This window comes from Castor canadensis, chromosome 10 (assembly GCF_047511655.1).
Source record: "Castor canadensis chromosome 10, mCasCan1.hap1v2, whole genome shotgun sequence".
Lineage (NCBI taxonomy): Eukaryota > Metazoa > Chordata > Mammalia > Rodentia > Castoridae > Castor > Castor canadensis.
The window spans coordinates 129,882,917-129,906,845 of NC_133395.1; the positions used below are offsets into that span (position 1 = coordinate 129,882,917).

Consider the following 23,929-nt stretch of genomic DNA (forward strand, 5'->3'; position numbering starts at 1 on the left):
TGGCAGAGTGGCTCAAGTGGTAGAGCACCTGCCTAGCAAATGCGAGACCCTGAGTTCAAACCCCAGCACCACAAAAAGAAAAAAAAAATGCTTTACATGACCAAGTCCTCTGGGTCACAGAAGGAAGAAGTTATTTGCCCAGCAAGTGGAAATAGCTTGTTATTCCAATTAGACTCAGAATACAGACTCATTACCCCCAAATCAGAAAGGTCCGAGAAATAGAAAGAAAAAAATAACTATCGATAGTTACCAGAGAAAACAACTAGTAAACTGGTGTTTCTGTGCACACACACACAAAGACCAACAGAAAAAAAAAGTTTGTGCTACAATTATCCTGCTCCCTTTAGTAATGTGACAGGGACATCTCTCCATATCGATAAACACAGCCCTGTGACATTAATTTTATGCTACTCACTATTCCAAGTGTGGATTAAATGTAAGTTGGTCAACCAAACTCTGCCAGGCATTCAGATGATTTCCTTCCTTGCTGGGCTGATAACCCCGGGTTCTGGGGACCGGAGTTGCAGAACATCACACATGTGTAGATTTCACCTCCCTCGGAAGGGAACACTCCAGGGATCAGGGGCCCGAGCCCCATCTCACTCTGAGCTTGGGCAACAAAAAATGGGTTAGGATCTGTCAGGAGTTTGTGACCTCAGTCAAAGGAAGCCACCCTAGCCTAGCTCCCCATCCAGTTAGCTCTGTGACTTTGGCCTCTCTGAGGACAATGAGATGGGAGGACGGTGAGAGGCATTTCACAGAGACGCCCTGAGTGTCTGTCTTATGTTGTCTTAGTACACAGTGTGGGTAGCCTAGTAAGTTTATCACGTACAAGACTCTTACCAAATAATAAGTGAGCTAAAATATCATAAATAAATTTGCACTTTGATCAAAACTCCTTAGGATCAACACCGAAGGTAAGAAGAGCTGCATTCCTTCAAGATTTGTAACTCATACCATCAAACTGTCCTCCAGAAACTTGGTACCACCCAACACTGTAATCATGCTAGCTTCTCTCACTGTCATGACAGCAGCCAGGGGCTTTCTGGGGTAATAGGTTCCTCTTTTTGATGGGGGGAAGGTTCTGGTTAGAGAAGGGAGCTTGAACTGCATCTTTCTAAGGGGAGAGTGACATGTGACATCCCCTGGGGCCAAGAAGCATCCATTCTCCCTGGCTTTCAAGTGAGGCCTTGGTGTCATGTCTGCCTATGTACATTGGGCACACTTAAGCCTCTGGGACCTCGACCTCCAGAATGCACTTGTCTGTAGTGGCCCAGCTCACTGCCAGGAACCCCCAGCACCATCCCTTCATGGGGACTGTGGCCATATGCCGATGGTGTCCTTGGAGGCCCTTCTCCTCTCACAGCTGTGAGCAGCTGCATCTGCTTTTCATCTCATGGGTAAGTCCAGGATTGCACTTTCTAAGCTGCTGTAATGCAATAGCCAGAGTGGAAAAGCTGTGCCTTGCTCAGCCAGAGCCCCAGGGCGATTCTGCACCATCGCGCTGAGGCTGGGGCAGGGCCCTTTTCTGACATGGTCCCCTGAGCGAGGGGATTCTGGGCAAGAGGCAGATATTGAATCTCACTGTAGGCTTCAGAAAAACTGAAAAAAATCCATCCTCAGTCACGCTCTACATGCATGGAGAAAGGCCAGGGGAACATATATTCCAGGTAGTATGACATTCTCTTCCCAAAGTTTTGGCCCCAGAGCACATTTAGGAGAGGAGATTTAGGGGTCATGGAGGCATTTTTAAAAAATGGGACCTTTTTCTCATTTTCTGCAGTAACTTGACGTGACTCACAAAATAATCTAAACCTTTAGGAAGGCCTCTTTGAGGGCTGTTTTCTTTCTTTCTCATCTGAAACATAATGGTACTCCCTCCATATCTTTATATTTATTTTATGTATCTACTTTTTAATTTTATTTATTTATTTAGAGACAGGGTCTCACTCTGCAGCTCAGGCTGGCCTAGAACTCGTGCTCCTCCTACCTCAGCCTCCTGAGTGCTGGGATTCTCCTTTTTTAAATTTTTTTTTTTCTTAAAGCATGAGGCATTCATAGAAGTTCAATTACCCTTAACAAAAATAATAACAAGGATAACAGCCAGCATTTGTGAAGCTCTTCACAGATTTTAAGCAGTTCACATTACGGTTCACATTCATTAGGTCTTGATATAACAATATTCCTACAGCCAACGCATACATCCACAACAAGCAGGCCTAAGCCTGATCTGGTGGTGCACACTTGAAATACCAGCTACTCGGGAGGCGATAGCAGCAGGATCACAAGTTCAAGGCCAGGTGGACAAAAAGGTAGCAAGACACATCTCAAAAGCAAACAACAAGCAGAAGGGCTGGGGTATGGGTCTGGTGCTTGTACTGGCCTGGCATGTGTGAGACCCTAGGTTAAAAAAACAAAACGCAAACTTAAAGAGGCAAAACAATTTGACTAAGTTTGGCCAACATTTTTATAATCTTTCATTTCATTTCATTAAAGATCTCAGAAAAATATGCACATTATAAGTAAACAGCTGGATAGATTTTGCCAAGTGAACACAACACATAGCCAGCATCTCCATCAGGAAAGAACATATCACCATAAGTGGCCCAGGGGCCTTACTCTTGTCCCCTCCCTCTCACTAACATCCACACCTCCACTAATTTTGTCTGTAGTAAACCTCACATCAATGGATTCATCTAGTGTGTCTTAGTCTGTTTTCTGTTACTATAGCACAATACCCAAGGCAGGCAATGTACAAAGAAAACAAGTCTGTTTAGTTCACAGTTCTTGGGGCTGAGAGTCCATGATCAGGCAGTCACATCTGTTCAGCCTCTGATGAGGACCTCTTGGTGATGGCATCCCAAAAGAGGAAGCACAGATGAGATCACCTGGTGAGACAGCAAGCCAGAGGCATTCAGAGTAACAACTCAAAAGGATCCAGCCAGGATCCTGTGAGAGCTACATTAATCACTTTCAAGGGTAGCACCCCACCTCAATGACCCAACCACTTTCCATAAGCCCCACCCCCTTAAAGGCTCCATCACTTCTTAAAATTCCCAAATTGGAAATCCAGCTTCTAGATATGACCCTTTGGGGGTGACACTCAAGCCACATCCCAACTGTTAGACTGAAAATCGGAGAGAGATAGACAAAGAGACGGCTCACCGTCAGTACAGGTTTATTCAGGAGACAAGGAGAGGGTCTCCACCAGATGCTAGAGCCCACGGCCACTTACAGACTGGGCATTTTATAGGAAAGGAAGGGCCTGGTAAAGGTTGGGGTGGGGGTTCCATTGTGGTTTGTCCATTGTCTGTTGCTAGGGGTAGTCAAGGAACTAGGTCTTGTGCTCTGGTAAAGCTGCTGGGAAACAGGACATTTCCCTTGGAGGGCCCTTCTCTACAGGAGTCAAACAACTCTAGGGTCAAGTGGAATTTAAGATGGCATAAATGATGTCAAGTTGAGACCTAACACTAACACAGACAATACCTACTCTCTTCTTCCAAACATCCTTCTTGCAACGTTGTGAGGTTCCTGTCTGCTGCAGGTGATGTTTGCTTATCCATTCTCATGGCAGCCAAATATTCCATGGGATGGCCTCTATTCTGTACCAAAGAGCATTTGGGGTGTGGCCTGTTGGTGGGTCCTGTAAATTGCACAGCTATGAACATTCTTGGACATTTCTTCTGGTGCACTTAGGAGGGAAATGTTCAGCTTTAGAAGACTGTTTTCCAAGGTGGTTGGACCAAGTTACATTCCCACCAGCAATATATGAGCATTCTACTTGCATTGCTCCTTGTTAGGACGTGGGACTGAATCTGTTGTTTTAGCCATTCTGCTGGATGGATGATGGATAGATTTTAGGTTGAAGAACTGGGCATCAGACCCAAATGTTTCTGATTTGGTGCCTAGCACCTGGTGGGGGCCCTAGGGATATTTGTTGAACTCCTTAATCAGTGATCCCAAAGCTTTGGTGTTCCTGCTATGCTATTCTACCTCCTGCCTCCTCGTCAGCCTCAGTCCCCTCATGTCATGAGTTCCAGCTTCTCCCCTAAAGCCACATGGTGAAGTGGCCTGATGGAACACCTTCGGGCTCTAAGATTTACAGTCAGTAGGAAAAGCAAGCCAAGGGGAGCCAGGAGTTGATTCAGGACCTATACACTGTGGAAAGCAGTCACAAATGTAGGCACAGGGTCCCAACCTGCTGGCCAGTGCAAATATCCCACCAGCTTTATCCATAGCCAGATATGGGCACTGAATGATCCCCTCGGTACAGGCATGGCTGCCCTCACCCTGGGTGGAAGAAAAGTTCAAGAAACTAAAAGAGAAAGAAGAATAAGAGGGAGACCATGTAAACAACACAACACATGTGTGCAAACATCCTCCAGGAGAGAGGAGCTCGTTTTGACTTCAAGACAGAGAATAGGCCTCTTAATGCCCTTGCAAACTGCATGGGCTCACTAGGGCAACTTTTTCAGAGGAAATCAGATTGCAGTTTTAAATACCCTCCTAAGAACAGGATTAAGTATGATTAGGATAATTCTATTCATTGGGATAAGTAGAGAGGTGCCTCCAGTGTACAAGGCCTGAGAGCTCTCTTCCCTTTACCCCTTCTTCAGTACGCCATCAGCAAAGTCTAGGAAAGGAGCCAGGCACAGGTGGTTCATGCCTGTAATCCTAGCTACTTGGGAAACTGAGATTGGGAAGATTAAGGTTTGAGGCCAATCCTAGGCAAATAGTTCTCCAGACCCCTATCTCCAAAATAATCACAACAAAATGAACTAGTGATACAGCTCAAGTGTAGAATTCCTGCTTTGCAAGTGGAAGCCCTGAGTTCAGTCTCACCAAAAAAAAAAAAAAAAAAAAAAGTCTAGGAAAGAAATACAATCACTTATAGCATGTTGAGTGCTTGCTATGTACTAGGCCCTGCCCCAAGCACTTTTCTGGAATTATCTGTTAGTGAAGACTCCTTTTTGAAGGCAGGGGTTGTTCTTGACTATTTACTGAAGCTTGGAGAGAGATTATCCAAGATCAAAAAGCTGCTTAGGAAGAGGCAAAGGAAGAGCTCAATGGACCCACTGCTGTGCCACAAATACCCCAAAACTTAACGGCTTAAAACAGCATCTATCTGGATAGGGCTCAGCAACATGCAGCATTGACTGGGGTCACTATGTGGCATTTTAGCTGGCAGAGGGGCTCATCTGAGGGTCCAAGGTGGCTTCTCTTGCGTGACTGGTGCCTTGGCAGGGCAGGCAGGTGGCTCTGCTGGGACGGTCACCTGAAGGCTCCAGGTGCGGTGTCAGCAGTGAGTCTGGGTAATGACACTTCCACAGGCAGGTTTTCAAGAAAGGGCACATGGAGGCTGTCTCTAGCCTGGGCTGCAGACTGGCCCAGTGTCATAAAGGCTGTCAGAGGTGGGGTCAAAGAGCTGGTGGCCATCTTTGCCACCTCTTTTCTTGCAAGCAAGAGAGCTCTCAATCACGCCCATGAATTTGTACTGATTAGAGGCCATTGTGCCAGACATTTGATGCATTTTCATACCCTGTTCACTTATTCTTAAAGAAGTGGGGGAGAGAGAAGAGGGGAGAAAAGGAGAGGAAGAGAGGGAGACAGAGAGAGAGAGGAAGGAGAAAGAGTGAGGGAGGTGGAGAGAGAGAGGTGCAAAGGAAGGAAGAGGGGAGGAAACTAGGTACATTACTCCCTTTTGATAAATGAAGAAGCTGAGGCTTAAAGAACTGAGGTGCCTTGTCCAGAATCAGCCACTAGTGGCTCAAAGTCAGAACTCAGGTCCCTGTGTTTCCTGCAGCTGTCCCTCTGTCAGATCTGGTGGCTGTACCTTTCTCGGTTCCCACACAGTCCTGCAAGTACAAAGGGCATCGCTAATGCTTCACCTTGCTCAAAGAAACCCCAGCTTCTAGAAAGGGCTCCTCCAAACAAGGTGGTGAAGACTTGTTCTCTCAGGAGCAGCTCTGATTTGGTCAGAAGGAAATGAGCCATTTCCTCAGCTTCCATAGCAGAGGGGACTTTCTCTCCTCTGCCCACCCGAAGGCCAATTTCCAGAGAGACATTCTGCAGAGATCACAAAGCTCACTTGTCCTTTGGAAGCAAACACATATATCAATCCCATAGCTCTCCAGTGCAGCGTGCAGCTTCAAAGGCTCACAAGCAGGTCCCTGAAAACAGCTGACTGAAGCAAGGAGCTTTGTGTGTGATGCCCCAGTTCCTCCCACGCTGGCAGAGGACAGGAGTGCTGCCTTTCCTGGCACTGTTTATTGTGATGACGTGTCAGCATGGGTAACAGAGAGCAGGCAAGGAAGGCTTAATTATAAAAAGGAATCTTCAAGACATTTTAATTTTCTTTTTTTTTTTTTGCCTTGAGAACTCACACACATGCACAGAAATGTGAGTTCAGTTGAATTTGGGGCTCTCAACATCACTGCTAGCATGACTACTTAATCCCCCTTGGTTCAGTCTTAGAATTTCAAATTTTTCTGATTAAGACTTTCTTTGGCTGGTAGCAGTAGAGCAAGGAGTCTAAAAGCCTAGGTTCTAGAGACAGCCTGTCTGCCTTCCAGTACTGCCGCTAGCTCTCGGTAGCCAAAGAGGTTTCAACTCAAATGCCAGCGTGGTGGATCAGTGCTGATAACATAGATCCCAGATCAAGAAGAGTGTGGTGACTGATTAGTGATGTCTGCCACAGACATAGACATGGAGAATGGGGCCATGTATACCTGAAGATGGTGTCATTTATTATTAAGGACACATTTTGGCTGTCCTTAGGGCCCATCGTTCTGGAGTCATGTGCCATTTTCCTGTTCTTCTGCTCCACTTTGCTCTTTACTTCTTTTCCACACCCAAGCTACTCACTTTCTTTCTGTCATCTCTGGAATTCTTCTTTCTGACAGATTGTGTTCTTATGTGAAGCTTCTCAAGAGAACACACCCTTGCCGGCTACTTCACTCCCTGATCTCTTTCTCTACTTCCCTGTTACTTAATGCTGTTGGTGGTTAACCAGATTACTTGGGCCACCAAATCATTCAGAACTAACTGACCACAGGAGAGACCGTGTCCCTTAGGAACCCCCTGTGTTTCTGCCAGAGGGACCTGGCTCCTTGATAGTCACCTGGGAACCACCCCCACCAGAAACAAGTCACACTGTTTATGGTCCTTGTTCACTTTAAACCATTTCTTGCCTGCCTGTACTTAAAAAGCTTCTAGAAACTGGTAAAATGTCAGTTTTTAGAATTAACTCCATCCTGCCCCAGGCCTGTGGATTTCATGGAAAAACCTCAGCTTACAAGGTCGACAGTCTCTGGGTGTCTTATTACACTTATTGAGCACTAGGTGTTCAGACACTGCATGACAGACTTGCACCTGTTAGCTCATTGACTGTTCTCAGTAATTTGTAATGTGGTTACCATCATTATCCCTATTTTACAATGAGTAAACTCATTGTGAAGGTAACCTGGTCAAGAGTACTCCACAGGGAGTTGGGAGCCTCCTCTGGTCTGTGTCACTCCTCATCAAACATCAGCCAATACCAAGTATTCCTCCTTGCGGGGGCACTGAGGCATTCATCATCCCGTCCCAGCAAAACTATGGAAATAAGACAGAATTAGCATCTGGAAGCTAAACCACAGTCTGTTGGCAGCAGGCCAGATTAGCAGACTGCAAGGTGGCTCTGAAGGACCCTGACTCCCAGCGTGCAAGAAAGAAGACTCACTTAAAGAAAAAAAATATGTGCCCATACGAACCAGCATGGCTCACAAAGGGAATTCAAAGGATGCCTACCCAGGCATACCTAAGAGAGGGGTGAGGAGCTGGGGGTCTGCTCTGCCTAGCCTGTGTTTCCTTGAGAGACTATTCATCTGTTAAACTATTATTTATGGAGCAGCTACTAAGTGCCCTCACCACAGGGGCACTGCCTGGCACGGCGGTGTGGAGGGGACAGAGGAGATCCATTGTGCGTCAGGACCTGGACACCTGCCAAGAGCTCTAGTGCGCTCGTGTGCCTACGCGTCTTTGTAAAACTTGCCCGTGTAAGATATTTCAAAAGCCATCAGTTAAGTCCCTTGTCTCCCATTTTATTTCCTCTCTGTATTTAAAATAAAGATCCAATTTTGTGCTTACTTAATTTTGTTCCCTTGGAAGCTGCCCCTGGGACAAGGACGAGAATGCAGGTGGCTAATTTGGGGAGATGCAGGGACACTGGCAGGCAAGTGGGGACAAGAGAGGGGGAAGGGAAAACAGCCAACAAAGGCCATTACCAGCCGGCTCCCACCATGGGCAACTAGACCTTAATCCCATGAGGCAGTGGGGGAAACAGAGGGTTTTAAAATAGAGGTTTTATTATTATTTAGCTATGGCAAGGCCAAGAGATCCAGAGATGATGGCCACTGAACAGTTAACTTGGTCCTCACAGTTCCCAAGAGGAAGACCACATCATGTCGCACACTGGTGGCTGACAAGCACCAGTGTCAGCCAGTTTTGAAGGAAGGGCCAGAGCAAAGTGTGGGCAAGAGCCTTGCTATGGTTTCTAGAAGGACTAGATGAGGCAGGGTGAGCAGGTTTAGGACTGGCTGGGGGAATAATTCAGCAAGCTCTGGCTGTTCCTGTCGCCTGGCCCTGGGGCAGGTGGAAAATGACCCAGGTGTCTAAGCTCAGTGAAGGGGTTGGAGTGGCTGGCTTGTGTGTGAAAGGCACAGCCCTGGGACAAGTGATAGGTTACATGCACAGAAACTAGCAAGTTCAGTCCTGGGCACCAAGGCCCAGATGTGAAAGGACAGAAATGAGATGCCAGAAGACATGTTGAATACGAAAGGCAGAACATTCACCTCAGAGTGACCCCAGCCAAGGGGTGAGGGAGTCACCAGCCCTGGGCTTCTGGGAGTGAGTACAGTTGTCCCCAGTACTTTTGGTAGGCAAGAGGCTAGAGCCGGCTGCAGACTATGGCAATCCATGCGTCCAGAACACCCTGAAGTGTCCCAACCTGTGACTAGGGTAGGCTGGGAAGGATGAGAGGAGGCTGCACTTCCTCTTTCTACTTCTCATAAAGTAAATCCGCACTCAGCCCGAGAACGCAGGCACCAGCCCAGCTGTGACGGCCTCCTGTCTACATGGATTGAGGGTGTGACCACTAGTCCTCCTGTGGGCATTTGTCCTGTAGCAGAGAGAAGCACTGCCAGGCTTGGGAGCAAAGGGCTCAGTCCTCGCTTGGGTGTTTCCTTGCCTTGGAAGAACTTTAAGCAATCTCCATGTGACTCTAAGATCCTTAATTTTCTTATTTGTGAAATGGCAGACAGTAATGCCTACTTCAAGGAGGAGGTGGAAGGAAGAAAGGAGAGAGTGTAGCTGCCAGGACCTGCCAGTCCCCAAGCTCAGCACATCACATGAACTAACTTAGTCCTTCCAACACCCTAAGCGTATGGGCTGTCTATAGTCTCATTTTATGGCTGAGAAAGAGAAGGCACAGAGAGGTGACAAAGGACGCACAGCACAGAGGTGGAAGAACCAGGGTTTGCATCCTGGGGTCTGACCTCTATATTTTATATAGACATAAAATATATGTCTATATTTTATAGACAGTCTTGCTACACAGCCAGGCTAGACTTGGCCTGAGATCTACCTGCTTCAGACTCCTGGTTCTTAAGTATTCTGCTGGGAGTATAGACATGAATTACTGTGCCTGGCTTCTTTCTTGATATGGGGTCTTGCTAACATTTTCTTCAGGCTGATCCTGAACCTTGATCCTCCCCATGTCTGCCTCTTGAGTAGCTTCGATTACAGGTGTGATCTCTGATTACCTCTGATCACCTCTGATCCCTCCCACCCTTTGACTCTAAGCCTCCCTTGAGGAGCCTGGTGCTACTAAAATCATTACAATCCAAAACATCCTGCAATGACACAAAAAGAGAAAGTATTTACAACCCATGAGAACTGAGTGGGAGGCACTGGAGTTCCTGGTCTCCACGTCCATCTTTTCAGTCAATAAAATAATTTTCGTTGGCAAGCATTTTCTGGATGCTGTCCTGAGTTGTTTTTCATGATCTTCATTAAACTCCATGACAGCTCATGGGGGCAGATCCTTCCCCTCTCACATAGGCAGAGACTTAGAGGGACCAGGAGATGTGGCCACAGACACACACAGCCCACAGGGGAAGGACAGGGCTTTAACATGCATGGCTGACCCTGCTTTCCCAATGAGTCTTCCAAAGTGGCCTTCCTTTCTTCTTTCTCCTCCAGAGCTAAGCGGCTAAGAGAATCAACTTTCATTTAATACAGTGTCCTTGAGCACATACCAGCTGGGTGACAAACTAGAAATGGGGAGATTTGATGGTATGTGTAATTGAAGGGTGCAGAGAGAGAGATGTATTAGGGTCAGGTCAGTTTGATCCAGGGGCACAAATCTGTTTTTTTTTCCTCTCCATCTCTAATGATTCTATTCCCAGAGCATTCTAAGTGTATTTTTCCCTCATGGTGGCAACATGGCTGCTGCAGCTCCTGCCCTACATCATACCAGATTCCTATCTATCAGGAAAGTGCCTCTGTTCTAGCAGTCCCAGCAGAAATTGTGTGATGCTTCCATGGCTCTAATAGAGTCACTTCCCAGCCCTGAACTGATCCTTGGGGCCTGAGGATTATGATGACCTGGTCAATTTGGATCAAGTTATGAGCTGAAGCTAGAACCACTTCCAAACCATATTTTCTGACAGGGGAACAGGAGTAGTTTCTTGGCGGGGGGTAATTAGAAGGCTGGGCATAGTGGTGCACATCTCTAATCCCAGCATTTGGAAGGAATAGGTAGGAGGACTGAGAGTTCAAGGCCAGCTATATAAAAAAAAATTACCAAAAACCAAAAGAAAAGCAAACTAAAAAAGAATAATTATCAAAAGTCTAAACTGACTCCAGATATGCTTGACAAAAGGGCAAATTCCCCATGCCTCAATTTCGACTTCTGTAAAAATGGGTTTTCATAATGTCAGTCTGTTGCCAGGACAAAATACTGCAGCCTGGGAGACTTCAACAAGAGTAGTGTATCTTCTCACAGGCCTGGAGGCCAGTTCTGGTGAGGGCCTCCTAGTGTGCACATGGCTGCCTTCTCACTGCGTCCACACACGGCCTTAAAGAGAGAGAGAGAGGACAGGGAGAGAGAGGCTTCCTCTTTTCCTCTTCTTTTAGAGGCACTAATCCCAGCACAACCTCCAACCCCCATGACCTCATCTGTTCCTGATTGCTCCCTGACACTGGAGGGAGCGCTCCTGCACTTGAATTCCGTGGGGTCACAGTTGAGTAGGTAGCAGACACCACCTGCCTTATTATGAATTCACTATTATTCATACTGCTACCATAACACTTTGTAGTATTTGGACCTGGTACGCAGCAGCTGATAAACAGTAGCTTTGCAACCATGTGTTTTCATTTTGGCGGTTGTTCTTTTCCGACTGAAGTACAATGAAATTCACCCGTTTTTACTGTAGACTTGATTCTGTTCATCGTATAGGAGGTGTGATCACCACAACGGGCAGCACAGAGGGACCCCTGTCCCCCAGAAGTTCACTCCAGCTGCTCTGTAGTGGGCCTTCCCCAGGCCCAGGCAATCCCCGCTCTTTCTGTCAGGATGGCTTTGCCTTTTTAGAGGTTCACACCAGTGCCATCATGCAGCCTCTTGCCTTCCGTGTCTGGTTGCTGCACTCGGCATGCTGATTCAAGTTTCACCCACGCTGTTGCACCTTGGTGTTTTGTCCCTTAGTGGGGTGAGTAGTGTTCTGTGGTGTGGATGGACCACAGCGTGTGTCTCCATTCACAGTCGATGGACGCCATGGCTGTTTCTAATTAGGGTTGGCTGGAACAATCCTGTGTGCTTCCCTGTGGGGACGTGTTTTCTACACTAGACACTTTGGATGGGAGCTTCTCTCTCTGGTTTATCTCCCTGTGTTCAGCAGATGGTTAAAAACTTTCATCCTATGCCAGGTGCCGGTGGCTCACGCCTGCAATCCTAGCTACTTGGGAGGCTAAAATGGGGAGGACTGAGGTTTGAGGGCAGCCCAGGTAAATAGTTCACGAGACCCCATCTCTAAAGTAACCAGAGCAAAATGGACTGCAGGTGTGGCTCAAGCAGGAGAGCGCCTGCTTTGTGTGTGCGAAGCCCCAAGTTCAAACCCCAGTCCCGCAAAAAAAATAGATAAAATTTTCATTCTACCACAGAAAACACCAAGTGAAAGAAACACTGTCACGTACCCAAGCAAGCACAGGGCACACCCACTTACGTGAGAGGCCCAGGCAGCAGGGACAGAGGGCAGGCGAGGGGCTGCCCGGGCTGAGGAGCTGGGAGAAAAGGGACAGTGAGTGACCCTGTGGGTGACAAAATGTTCTGAAACAGACTGATAGGGCAACAGTTTCACAACTCCCCAAGTGTACTGAAAACCCTGAATTATACACTTTCCATGGGTGAATAGCACACTGTGGGAACTGTATTTCAATAAAGCCATTAATGTTATTTGTCAAATGAATTAATGATATAATAATTGGATGACTCCACGTATGACTGAATATTCTTGGCCATCTAATCCTGGCCATTAAATCACTCCAATACCTTTGGTACTTATTTTTAACTCAATTTAATTCAACACACTTACTGGACATCTATTAAGTTACAGGTACTGTGATTGGCCCTCAGGGCTCAAAGACACAGGAGACAAGGGGTCCATCCGCTTAGAGACACCTGCCTGAGAGAAGGAGACCAAGTATAGTTGTAGCTACAAAGTGCCAGACTCACTAAGAATCATCTCTATTCTAATTATAAATAGATATCTGTGTGTGTATATATATGTGTATATATATATATATATATATATGCATTTTTTTCAATTAATCTTCATAGCAACTGTGTCAGGGACACACCAGCGTGATTTTTACTCTTTGATGAGAACCGTGATGCACAGACAGGGTCAGTAACCTCCCAGGGGTCACACAGCTAATGAATGATATGCCAGACTTGGCCTGAGATTCACAGTTTTGACCTCTGTGCTCTGCTGCCCACTCAGGGTGATGCTGCTCCCATGATATGAAGTCAGGCCATGGCAGGACCATGATGGCTGAGGGCACTTGCACGCCTCCCCTTGTACAGTTTGAGCACACACAGCCTTCATTCCTTCCCCCTTCTGTCACCTCTCCCCACTGGCCAGCCTCTGTCCCTAACCCTGCTCTAGACACCCCAGGAAAGGGCTCCCAGCCGGGGCTCCAACAGCAAAGCAGCAAAGCAGGTGCCACACTGCTGGTTACGGACTGAAGTGTGACCCTCCTGATTCTGGATCAGAGTCTGGCCCCTGTAGATTGTGTGGACTTAGGAAAACGAGAGAACAAGCTAGTGACGAGGAGTGTTGGCATCTAGCCGTTATGCTCAGCAGCACAAACTTCAACCTTCAAAAAGTATGCCCACTTCAGCAGAGAGGCCACTGTGTCGCTGGTGACGGAGGACAGTCTGGCATGTGTCCTCCTTTTGTTTCACGGTGAGCACCAGTGTTCCCAAGGGGACACACTCAGTCTCCAGTGGCTGTTCCCTGACATGTAAGAGTTGGGTCAAGTTGACAGAAGTATTTTGTGAAAATCAGTCGGATTTGAGGAATTTATAATAAGGAGTATTGATAGTTAACTATTTTCAAGTTGTTTACATCACTTCTATCAGTGACTTTATAGTAAATATGTCAGAACACACATGTGCGTAGGTGTGTGTGCTTCTATTGGAGAGGCATCGCCTGTTTCCTGACGCGCCCCCCATGTGAGGTGAGGAGACCAGGCCCCGAGGACAGAAACGCCAGCCCCAGGACACACAGTGGGTTCCACACACCCCAGGCCCTCCCTCACCCTATCCCGAGCTTTGTTCTATCTCATGGCAGCCTTCCCAGGGTTGTAGAGGGACAGTCCAGGGAGACAGGAAAGGTCTCTGGGATCCAATTCCTTATATTTGTTCCAGAAATCCTCTGGGTGCCATGCAAATAGCTAGGCCACGATTCCTCAGAGATGCATAGTCTCTTCTAAGGTTAAACACAGAGTGACTACGCAACGTAGCAATTTCACCTTTTACTCAAGAGAAGCGAAAACATATGTCCACACAAAACTTGGAGATGAATATTCCTAACTATTCCTATTCCCGTTCTCTTCCTCCCTTCCTTCCCTTCTCTCCCCTTTCCTTCCTTCCTTCCTTTTTCTTTCTTTCTCTTTACCTTCCTTCCTTTCTTCCTTGTTGGTGGTACCAGGGTCTCACAGTCCTTTTGTCACAGTTGCTGTATTACACACATTAAAGGACAGTGATGCAAGCCCTTGCACAATGCCTAGAACGAGCGAGCGCACATGAACACTGGTCCTCATTCCTTGTTGGGTTTCCTTCAGCTATAAATGGCTACATAACAGGCACTCGTTCATTCATTCCCTCTGCACGTAGGTACTAAGCACCGATCACATCCCAGACATTCTTCCCCACCCTTGAAATACACAAGCAAAGGAAAGGGACACAGATATTTGCCTTCTCCATGATTTCATGCTATTAGGGGAGACAAACAATAAATGATACAGCTAATACACAAGTACGTGGGGTATGCAGGAGATATGGGTGTCAAGGGAGAAAGAAGGCATAGAACAGGGTGACAGGAGGGCTTGGCCATGTTGGTTTTGCTTTGCAGCAGGGTGGCCACAGAAGCTTTGCTGAATAGATGCCATCCAAGTAACGACGTGACAGAGGTGTTCAGCACAGCTAGAGACAGCAAAGGCAGTGGGGTATGTGTTTGGGAACTATCATTTCCCAGTTGCCTAAAGCCAGACATGAGCTCTGCAAGGGAGAGCGGTGAGTTTTCCATGATATCAGGTTGCATGATTTCCTTCAAGCATAAACACTACAGAAAAATAGCAGCTGAAGTGAAGAATGTTTGCAAATCACAAGAAGCCACGTCTCATCCAAAACACCTGGATGCAGTCTTCTCAGCCACCTCCCAGCCATGTGACCTCAGGTGGGTCAGTCACTCCCTCTGTCAGCCTAGGTTCCCTCCCTGAGTCCAGATGTAACAGCCCTTCAGATGCGGGAGGGTTGATGGAAAGAACATGGTAGAGCTCCAGCCAATCCCTTTCTTACCTGACATCCCCATTAGATCTGCAAGGCTGGCCTGTGTGAGCATGTGTCAGTCAGCTTTCCGGTGAGGTAACAGGTGCCTGAGACAAAGGTTTAGTTTGGCTCACGGTCTTGGAGGTTTCAGTCCAGGTTGCTTTTGGGCCTGTGGCAAAGCAGCATGTTATGGTGGGGAGCAAAGCAAGTCACTTCATGGGGCTGGGGTCCCATAGTCACACAGTCAATGACCTAAAGACCTCCTGCTAGGCCCCACCTCTTAAAGTTCCCATCATCTCCCAAAAGCACGAAGCTGTGGACTCAACCTTTAACACATGGGCATTTGGGGAACACTTAACATCCAAACCACAGTAGGGTGTCTCTGTCATTCAGACTACAGAAAGCTCCAGATGATTCCAGACCTCCTCCTGCAGCCCTGCACTGGTTCTTGGACTCTCCAATTAGCACCTGCAATTTCAGCACTTCTCCAAACAGACTTTAAATTCATATTTAATAATTTACAGACATGGAGGCTGGTTTCCCGACCTCCCCCCACCGCAACACTAAAGACTTGGCCGGGCTCTGACACTTGACACAGTGGATGAACAATCAACACGCCAGGTAGCAGAGTGGTTCCACTGTGTTAGAGCTCGACCTCCTGGGAAGACCCAGGAGAAAAGAAGGCTTTCTAAAACACTTTAATTGTAAGAGGAGTTTATTAGCTCAGATCCTGTTACAATAAATTATCATTCACTGCTTTAAATCATAACACAGTGGACGCTGTGATGATGAGGGACCCCGCGTTTGCAGAAAGACCCTGTAACACAGGTGCACTTGATATGACAACAGCAGATCCGTCCTCAACCAAATTGACTATTTTCCCTAAGAGGTAAAGCTCCCATTTGAAGGTAAACAATAGGAACCAGGCTCTCTTAATTTTTCTTGGAAGAATATTAATGCTGGAGTCCACAGGCAACTTTAATTGTGGCCGTTGTCTGCTTGAAACCCTCCATAGTTTCTCATTACACTTAGGAGGGCACTCTGTCAGAGAATAACACTGAGAGGAGAAAAACCTGACTCTTAAACTAACAGTGAATAAACACGTGTCAAACACTTAGCTAGCTCATTAAGGAGAGACCCAGGGAGGGCGTACTGAAGCTTTAATTTATTTGTGAATTTTTAAAGTTAGAAACAACACCGACTAGTCCTTCAGAGCAATAAAGCATGACCTTTGGGGTGTCTCCCTTACCACACAGAAACTGCTTGTCTCTCTATGGGACAGTGACCTGCAAATTACAACCCACTTCTCAGAGATTAGGCCTAGCCAGTAACGAGAAAAATCAAACCAAGGTGGGATCCTTGGGTGGGCCTGGCAACGACGCCCTCCTCCAAAATGAAAACATGGCAGACACTGAACGTGGCTTCCTTCCTCGCCACCACATTTGTAAGTTTTGGAAAGTCTTTCTTAAAGGTGCTCTGCCTTCAACATGGCTAACACCACCCAGCCAGCTCCTTCCTCTACCCCCAGTCCCTTCTGTGACAAGTGACAAGTTCCTTCCCAACTCCAGGCCACCATAGCAGCTTCCTTTAGCTGGAACCACAGCCCTCCCTGTTTCCCTCGCACTTTCCTGAGGATGGCGGCTGAAGGCCTTCCCCAGGGATGTTCCCTTACCTTAGGCTAGGTGAGATTCCCTGGTGAGTGTGCCAAAATGGCTGCACAGAGCTTCCCTTCAGTATGTCTTCCAGCTTCCATGACCTACTGCTTCTTGGTGCATTTTTGCCTCCGGTTTTCTGGCAAATTGGACAGTGTTTGCTCTGCCCTTTACCCTCACCCTTCTCATTAAGAATTCTCCCTTCCGGCTGAGGGCCCCAGCTTTACTCAGGAGCAACCAGAATGTCCCACCCTAGACACACAGCTGATTGGTCCAAGAATGGACTCCCAGTTCAAGCCAGCCCCTAAGTCCTTAGCTGAGGCCTGTTAGAACTGAGACACATCATCCTTGAGTTGCCCAACAAGAGAGGTCAAAGACATGAAAGGCAGGGAGCACTGGCAGCCATGTTCTGCCATGAGGACTGGGGTGCAGAGTGAGCAGAGAAGGCTTATACCCTGTTTCAAGTCCAGACCTGCTGGCTGAATAACTTTCTCCTTTTGGTTAAGCAAACTTGAGTCAGTTTTGCCATTTTTAACTGGCAAAGGAGACTATGCTATTTGCCTGCTTAAAGTGCCCCCCAAATCCTTAAATAAAAAGTGAACACTTGGGCTGGTGGAGGGGCTCAAGTGCTGGAGCTCCTGCCTAGCAAGTATGAGGCCATGAGTTCAAACCCCAGCACTGCAAATTAAAAAAAATAAATAAAGTGAACATTTTCATGTTCTGAGTTCATCCACTCTCTCCACAATAGCCTCTTTCCATCCTCCTCCTCTCATTTTGCTCCTACTATGACAGCCTTCTTGCTGTTCATCCAACTTGCCAAAGTCCTATGTTACAGATGAAGAAAAGGAGGCACCAGGGGCCCAGGAGCTCTTCCATGGTCACCAGCCCATAAAGCATAGAGCAGCTAGTGTCTTGCCAGTGTTTCTCTCCCTCTCCCTCTCTCTCTCTCTCTCTCTCTCTCTCTCTCTCTCTCTCTCCCTCCCTCCCTCCCACTTCTTCGCTCTCTTCTTTCTCTTGGGCTTTGGGGCAGAACCCAGGACAGCCCACTTTAACCCAAGGACAAGTCCAGGTGAAGTACAGTGCAGGTTCTATGACAGATGGCGCCCTCTAATCACACCGGTTGGCATCAGTGACTCTGTGCCCCCGAGTGCATCTCTGGGATTTACACCTCATTAGATCTTTGGTGCCAAATGAAGCAACAGGGCTCCGCTGTGGCTGTCGCTGTTGTGGTCCCCTCCTTAGGGAACTGTTTGTGTTCTAGGCTCAAACGGTGTCGAGTAACTGCCATCCAAAACCTCCCAGGAACACCAGGAAAGCAGAGGAAAGAGACTCCAGCAGTCATGAGGCTGTGTTGGGGTCCTGACTTGAGTCACTCCTCACCACCTGCCAGACTCCTGCTTCAAGTCTCCCTGAGGTGGGCGGGCAGCCGGAGAACAGAAAACCACAGATCCAGGTGGTCCAGGGACGGTGATGGTGGAGAGGCTGGGAGTTCTGAGGTTTGCAGAGTGAGCAATAGTGACAGTCAGCTTTGTTGGGAGCAATGCCAAGGACAGCTTTAGGATCCTGGTCATTCCATTGGCTACCCCCGTCACTTAACAACATAGGAAGAAGTGGTGTGGTAGTCCCACAAACACTTCACGATGATGCCTGTGGCCCCCAGCTCCCTCCACCCCTGACAACAGCCCTGCGGAGGGCTGTAGGATAAAAACAGGAAGGCCAGGAGCCAGGAAACCAGGATTTCCTTATTGGCTTTTGAAGACAGAGAGGAGGAAGAGAAGGAAACAGAAATGAAGATAGGCCAAGGAAACCGCCCCACACGAGAGCCAGGGACAAATGCCAGGATTGCAGAGAAGGTCCTGCGGCTTTCAGTGGAATGTGGGCAGCAGTAGCTGTAGGTCTTGTTTTTCAGAAGCCATCAGGAGCCCACAGTGGGAAGACAACGTCACAGGATTGTGCCCAAATTCATACTGCAGGTAGTGAGAGGGGAAGAGGACACAGACAGTCAGTCCTTCAGCCTACTGGTGATGGTGTCAGCTGGCCTGAGGGACCCCTGCCATATCCCCCCAGCTCACACCTGCAAAGCAAGCAGCTCACAGGGACAATCTTGACCCTGCAGGAAGGTACTCTTCTGGCCACAAGGAGCCTGGAAGAAGCCCTCACTGATGGGACCCAGGGGTGGGGTGGGGCGGGTGGCATTCTCACTGCTTCCCAGAACTCCTGGTGGGATGCTGTGCTCTGTGCACAGTGACAGTGCCCCCACAATGCTGTGCTCCCCTGCGGTGCATCCAGGGGCACCTTCCATACAAAAAGGCTTAGGCTACAAAATTTGTCCCAGGGTCTGCCTCCAGGAAAACCCAAACTAAGGCTCTGCCTTTCTGTGATTTACTAAGAGGCAGCCTAGGTGGGTGGGGTCCGCTGTGGTTTGGATAAGGCTTGAGTACACCCCCAAAGGTTCAGGTGCTGGAAGCGTGGTCCCCAGAGTGGCGATGATGAGAGGTAGAGGGATCTTTGAGGAGGGGCCCAGTGGAAGGCAATTAGGTCTTCTAAAAGGAGCAGGTTGTTGTAAGGGAGCCTGGACCACCCCTAAATTTCTCTGGGTTCCATCTCACTATATGACGTCTCCCTCTTGGACATGATCCCACGCGATGCTACCCACCATTTGTGATATAGTCAGAAGACCCTCACCAGAGCTGGGCAGATGCCAGCCTTGTGCAATCTGACCTTTGAACTTATGAACTGAATAAACTTCTATGTAAAGTATCCAGTCTCAGGTGTTTCATTGCAGCAACCCTGTAATATGGGATTTCAGGGGTTGGCAGGCAGTCAGCCCTTCCCTGGTTGACAAAGTCCAACACCAATAGACACATGACATGGGTTGGAGTTCAGCCTCCACTTGGCCCCTCCGCTGGGCATGGGAGCCCTAGTTGGAGGCCCCAAGGCAGCCATAGACACATCAACCACTCCTCTCCTGTCCCTTAAGGGCAAGGAACAACTAATCCGGAAGGAGGAACGAATCTATTTCTGAAGCACAGCAGAAATTCCAGCAACAGCCTCTACAGAGTTGCACCCTTCCCAGGAATTAAGGGAGGGAGCAGGGTGTGGAAGACGACTGGGCAGAGTTTGGAGTTCAAACCCGACTCTGCCCCTTGCTCTACCCAGATTATTTAGGTTCTCTGGACTGTCCTTTGCATCAGTTGGAAAATGGGCTGAGAGCAAACACACAGCCAGGTGCAGGGCCCAGTGAGCAGGTGCATCCCATGTGCACCTTCCAGTTTCTCCCCAGCAACCCTTGGCTCACTGCATGGACAAGACACCTGGGCATGAGTCTCTGGGGTTCCCCGATGCTTGCAGCCAGGTGGGCCCCACACTGCTGCTGGGTGCTCACTACTGCCAAGTGCCAGGGTATAAAACGTTAATGTGAAGGGAAGCAGCTGACTCTAATGGTGATGGTGACAAAGCTCACGTTCCATCTGTTCCTCCCCTCCCTCTGCTCCAGGCTGGGCATGAAAACGACTCCCTGACTGAGTAAACGGATAGCAAATGAACAAATAGACCCACCTGAGCGACTCAGCGACAGGTGAGGATGCTGGACCTTCCCTGGTTTCCTGATTCTTATGGTTGTCACTGATTTCTTAGCTGTCCCTGGTGGGCTTTCAAACACCCAAGGTTCTCCTCACCAGGCTCCTTACCTAAGCACAAACCCTGCCGGGCTCACGGTTTCAAAGAAAGGAGAGGCCAAGATGACCTGCGAGAAATAAGACGCTCAGCCCGTGCTGCTGGTCATGCAGGCTCCAGCCCGAGCAAGGCTGTTTTACTCATTAGGAACACACACAGCTGTAGTTTGTAGTTCTCACAAATACTGGAGGCTGGGATAAAATAAATAAAAGGTATTAATTTGAAGTATTTAAAGAATAATAGGGAAAATTGAAATGAATGTCTCATTAAATGTCCAGGAAACACTGGCTCCACTTTGTTCATTGTTTTGTTTTCATGTAGCTGTTACTGTATCTAAAAATAATTTGGTGGGTTGATGACCTCACTCCCCAAGGGCTCCTGAGTTTGCATGATTGCTGAGAAAGTTAACTAAATGAGTTACTGTTCATAGGCAAGTTCAAAAGCAAAACTTTAAAAACTCTTTGAAAATGAGTATTTATACACATACACATGATATGTGCATTGGGATGTTTGCCATATAATGTAAGATAAGGCTTCCAAAAGTGAAGATAATGAGGTCCAAGGAAGATCTCCAGTGGTCCTGCTGTACAGCGACAGTCACAATTGTTATTAGTTCTTGAGGAGCTCTGTACTGCAATGTACACCCTCCTCTGAGGAAGTCCTATTTTTCTTTCCTGGAGATACTGATTTCAAAAGCAGTCATTGGACACTGTTCATGGACACAAATAATCTCTTCTTATTCCAACGGAGGTAAGTGGTAAATTAAGGGACAAAATTAAGAACTGAGGTTGCTTCATCAATAGGGACCCATGCACCCTCCTCTGGCCTCTTGTCCTACAGATTCACTGCCACACCTGTTTCCTCCAGAGTTCAGGGATCTGATTGGGTTCACAGGCAGACTAACTTCCTTTGCAAGCCTCTGGAATCTTCCTGCTTTCTCTTTGGGAGCACCAAGGGGGAGTACAGGAGTCTACCCTGAACAGTCAGCATGAGTGTGCATCTGTCATGGCCGTCCCCATCTTCCCACCTGATCCTCAGAGACTGTGCCTATGGATGAAGTCAACTTTGAAGGCTCTTCTTCCTCCAAGCTACTTTCTACCCAGCCTCTTAAGAGCAAGCAGTGGAAGGAGACCATTAGTCACAAGTCTAATGTGACCAGGATCTTCTGGTGAGAAAAGTCCCTTAGACTTTTGTTTGAATCCACTTCAAGGAGCCAATTGATTTCAAATACACAGGTTAGAATTTCCACACTTGTGCCATCATCCCTCCAGTTAAAGTGAGAGACTCAGGGCAGCTGTGTCTTGATTCTGAGGAAGCCCCATCTAGGCCAGGGCTGGATGGGCCTTAAGCAGCTTCCAGGCCTGGAGAAAGGCCAGCAGTGCTGACTGGGCACAGATGGGTGCTGGGTTTGCTGATGAATAATTAACACCCTCAGAGAGCCCTGTTGATCCTTGGCATCAAAGAAGGATTCTTTTCCAGCCTGGCCACTGGGTAGACAGGTGGGCCGGGGATCCAGAGAAGAGAGGAGGACCAGCTTGAGAGGAGGGAGAAGGAAGCAGGGGTGAAGTTAAGTCCACAGGACACTCAACTGGTGTCTTCAGTAACTTGGGAGTTGCTGTCCAGGCTGGACAGTGAGGGCTGGTCACTATTAACATGTGAGCCATGTGACTTGGACCCTGGAGTGCTGGTGACAGGATAAGAGTGATCTGTCTGTCACCTCCTCCTGCAAAGCTTGTCTCATGGATCCTCTCCTCCTCCTGGTTCCAAGTGGACCTTAGGAAGCAATTGCAAGTCACGTCAGAGTCACCAATTCATAGAAACACAGGACTCATTTCCAGAAATGTGAACTGAGTGCCTGTGATGTGTCAGGCACCATTCTGATGCAGGGGATACAGTGTAAATGAAATAACTAAGACCCCAAATTCGAAGGCTGTGCATGTTCTATTGGATACAGTCACAGGAAACCAATATGGAGCCAATATGGTAGAAGAAAAAGTAAACAGGACTGAGCTCCAACCATGGGCCCGAGGCTGTGCTGGAAGCCTTCTTTTCTCATTTAATTCTCTCCCAACCTCCTCAAAAGGTGAGATTGTTACCCCATTTCACAGATGAAGAGACATTGGCTCATGCAAGTTTAGTAAGATGTCCGAAGTCCCAGAGCTAGCAGGCATAAGGTCCCTTTAATAGAAGCAAGTTTAGGCACTAAACTAACATTTCATAACTTTGGGTGCTTGGGCAAAGGATAGTCTTATTTGTGAAATGGGAGGGACAGTGCCCACTCCCTGCTTTGTAGTGAGGACTGGAGGTGAGATCAGGCCTCTAATCCTGGTGCAAAGGATTCCACAAATGTGAGCCACTATTACTAACAGCGCTAACACAGGACATGAACAACCTTACGTATGGAGAAAATGCTAAATTACATCTGGAAAATCACCCCAACAAAGAGCTAGGAAGTTTAGAAGGGGGAAGATGAGTTGGCGGGGACAGTGGTTCTAAGACAGTGACAGAAAGCAACACAATGAAAAAGAGAGGAAGAAGATTTTACAGTGTTTTCTGGGCTTCACATATGAACTGCACCGGACCAAAATAAAAACTCTGCTGCTTTCCCGCTGCCGTGGACAATGGACTGATCAGTTCTCTCTCTGAGCGCACAAGCAGATGTGGCTTTCTACGGGTTGCCCCAATCCACTAGCTCTGCAGCTCCCCTCCTCTGTCCCAACCACCCTCCACCCAGGATGCATGACCTCATCCCGTCCAACTCCGTTCATCCTTTCTTTGCAATCTCTTCCAAGCCCCAGCTCCCATGGGTGACTCACACTCAGAGTCCTTAGCTCCCTTTCAACCGTGTACCCTCTGTCCCTGCAAGCCTGAGGGCCTCTTGAGTTCCTCTCTTTAAAATGACATCACTGGGAGCTGAGAGTATAGCTCAGCGGTAGAGTGTTCCCCTAGCACGAGGGAGGCTCTGAGTTCCAGTTCCAGCAATGGGAGTTAAACAGGACGGGGACGAGATCATCTGCCTGCCTGTCCCTGCCGAAAATTTGCAAACTGTAAAGGGCCGGGCGCATGGGGAGACATTTGGTTCCAAGAAAGGCCCATTTTGAACGTCTCTGTTTCATTTCGTCCGGGTGAAGATGGCCAGCTCTCCCCATCAACAGAAAAACTGTTACTGGGAGGAATGGGGCGTGCTTGTGAGTTAGCGCCGAAGCAGCTTGGGGACAAGGGGAGGTGTTGACTTTCCGATGTGCCAGGTACATCTCAGGAAATTGGGAGCCGACCTCCCCTCTGCAGAACTTCATCTGGAGTTGCGTCCCATCATTCTTAAATAAAACAGTCCCCTCAGTCGGCTGTAATTAAGCGTCCACTTCAGCCCCGGCGAGCTTGGCATCCGCACCTGCCGCTGGGATCCCCTTCCTCCCGGCACCTGCGCCCGGCTGTGCGCGCCCCGCCCGCGCGCGCGCGCACGCGCACGCGCACTCGCCCCGCCCCGCCCCGCCCCTCCCCGCCCCGGCGC

At 48.2% G+C, this 23,929-nt stretch overlaps 1 long non-coding RNA gene across 2 annotated transcripts in view; it reads right to left on the minus strand.

The window, feature by feature from the left end:
- The window catches only part of LOC141411533 (uncharacterized), an 83,865-nt gene extending 66,253 nt beyond the window's left edge, over window positions 1–17,612 (minus strand). For both annotated transcript variants that reach the window (XR_012436357.1, XR_012436356.1), the window contains exons 1-2: window positions 16,764–17,612; window positions 15,122–15,260 (exon numbers count right to left, since the gene is read on the minus strand). This is a non-coding gene — a long non-coding RNA (uncharacterized lncRNA). The remainder of the gene's footprint in view (window positions 1–15,121; window positions 15,261–16,763) is intronic.
- Between the last annotated feature and the right edge of the window lie 6,317 nt (window positions 17,613–23,929).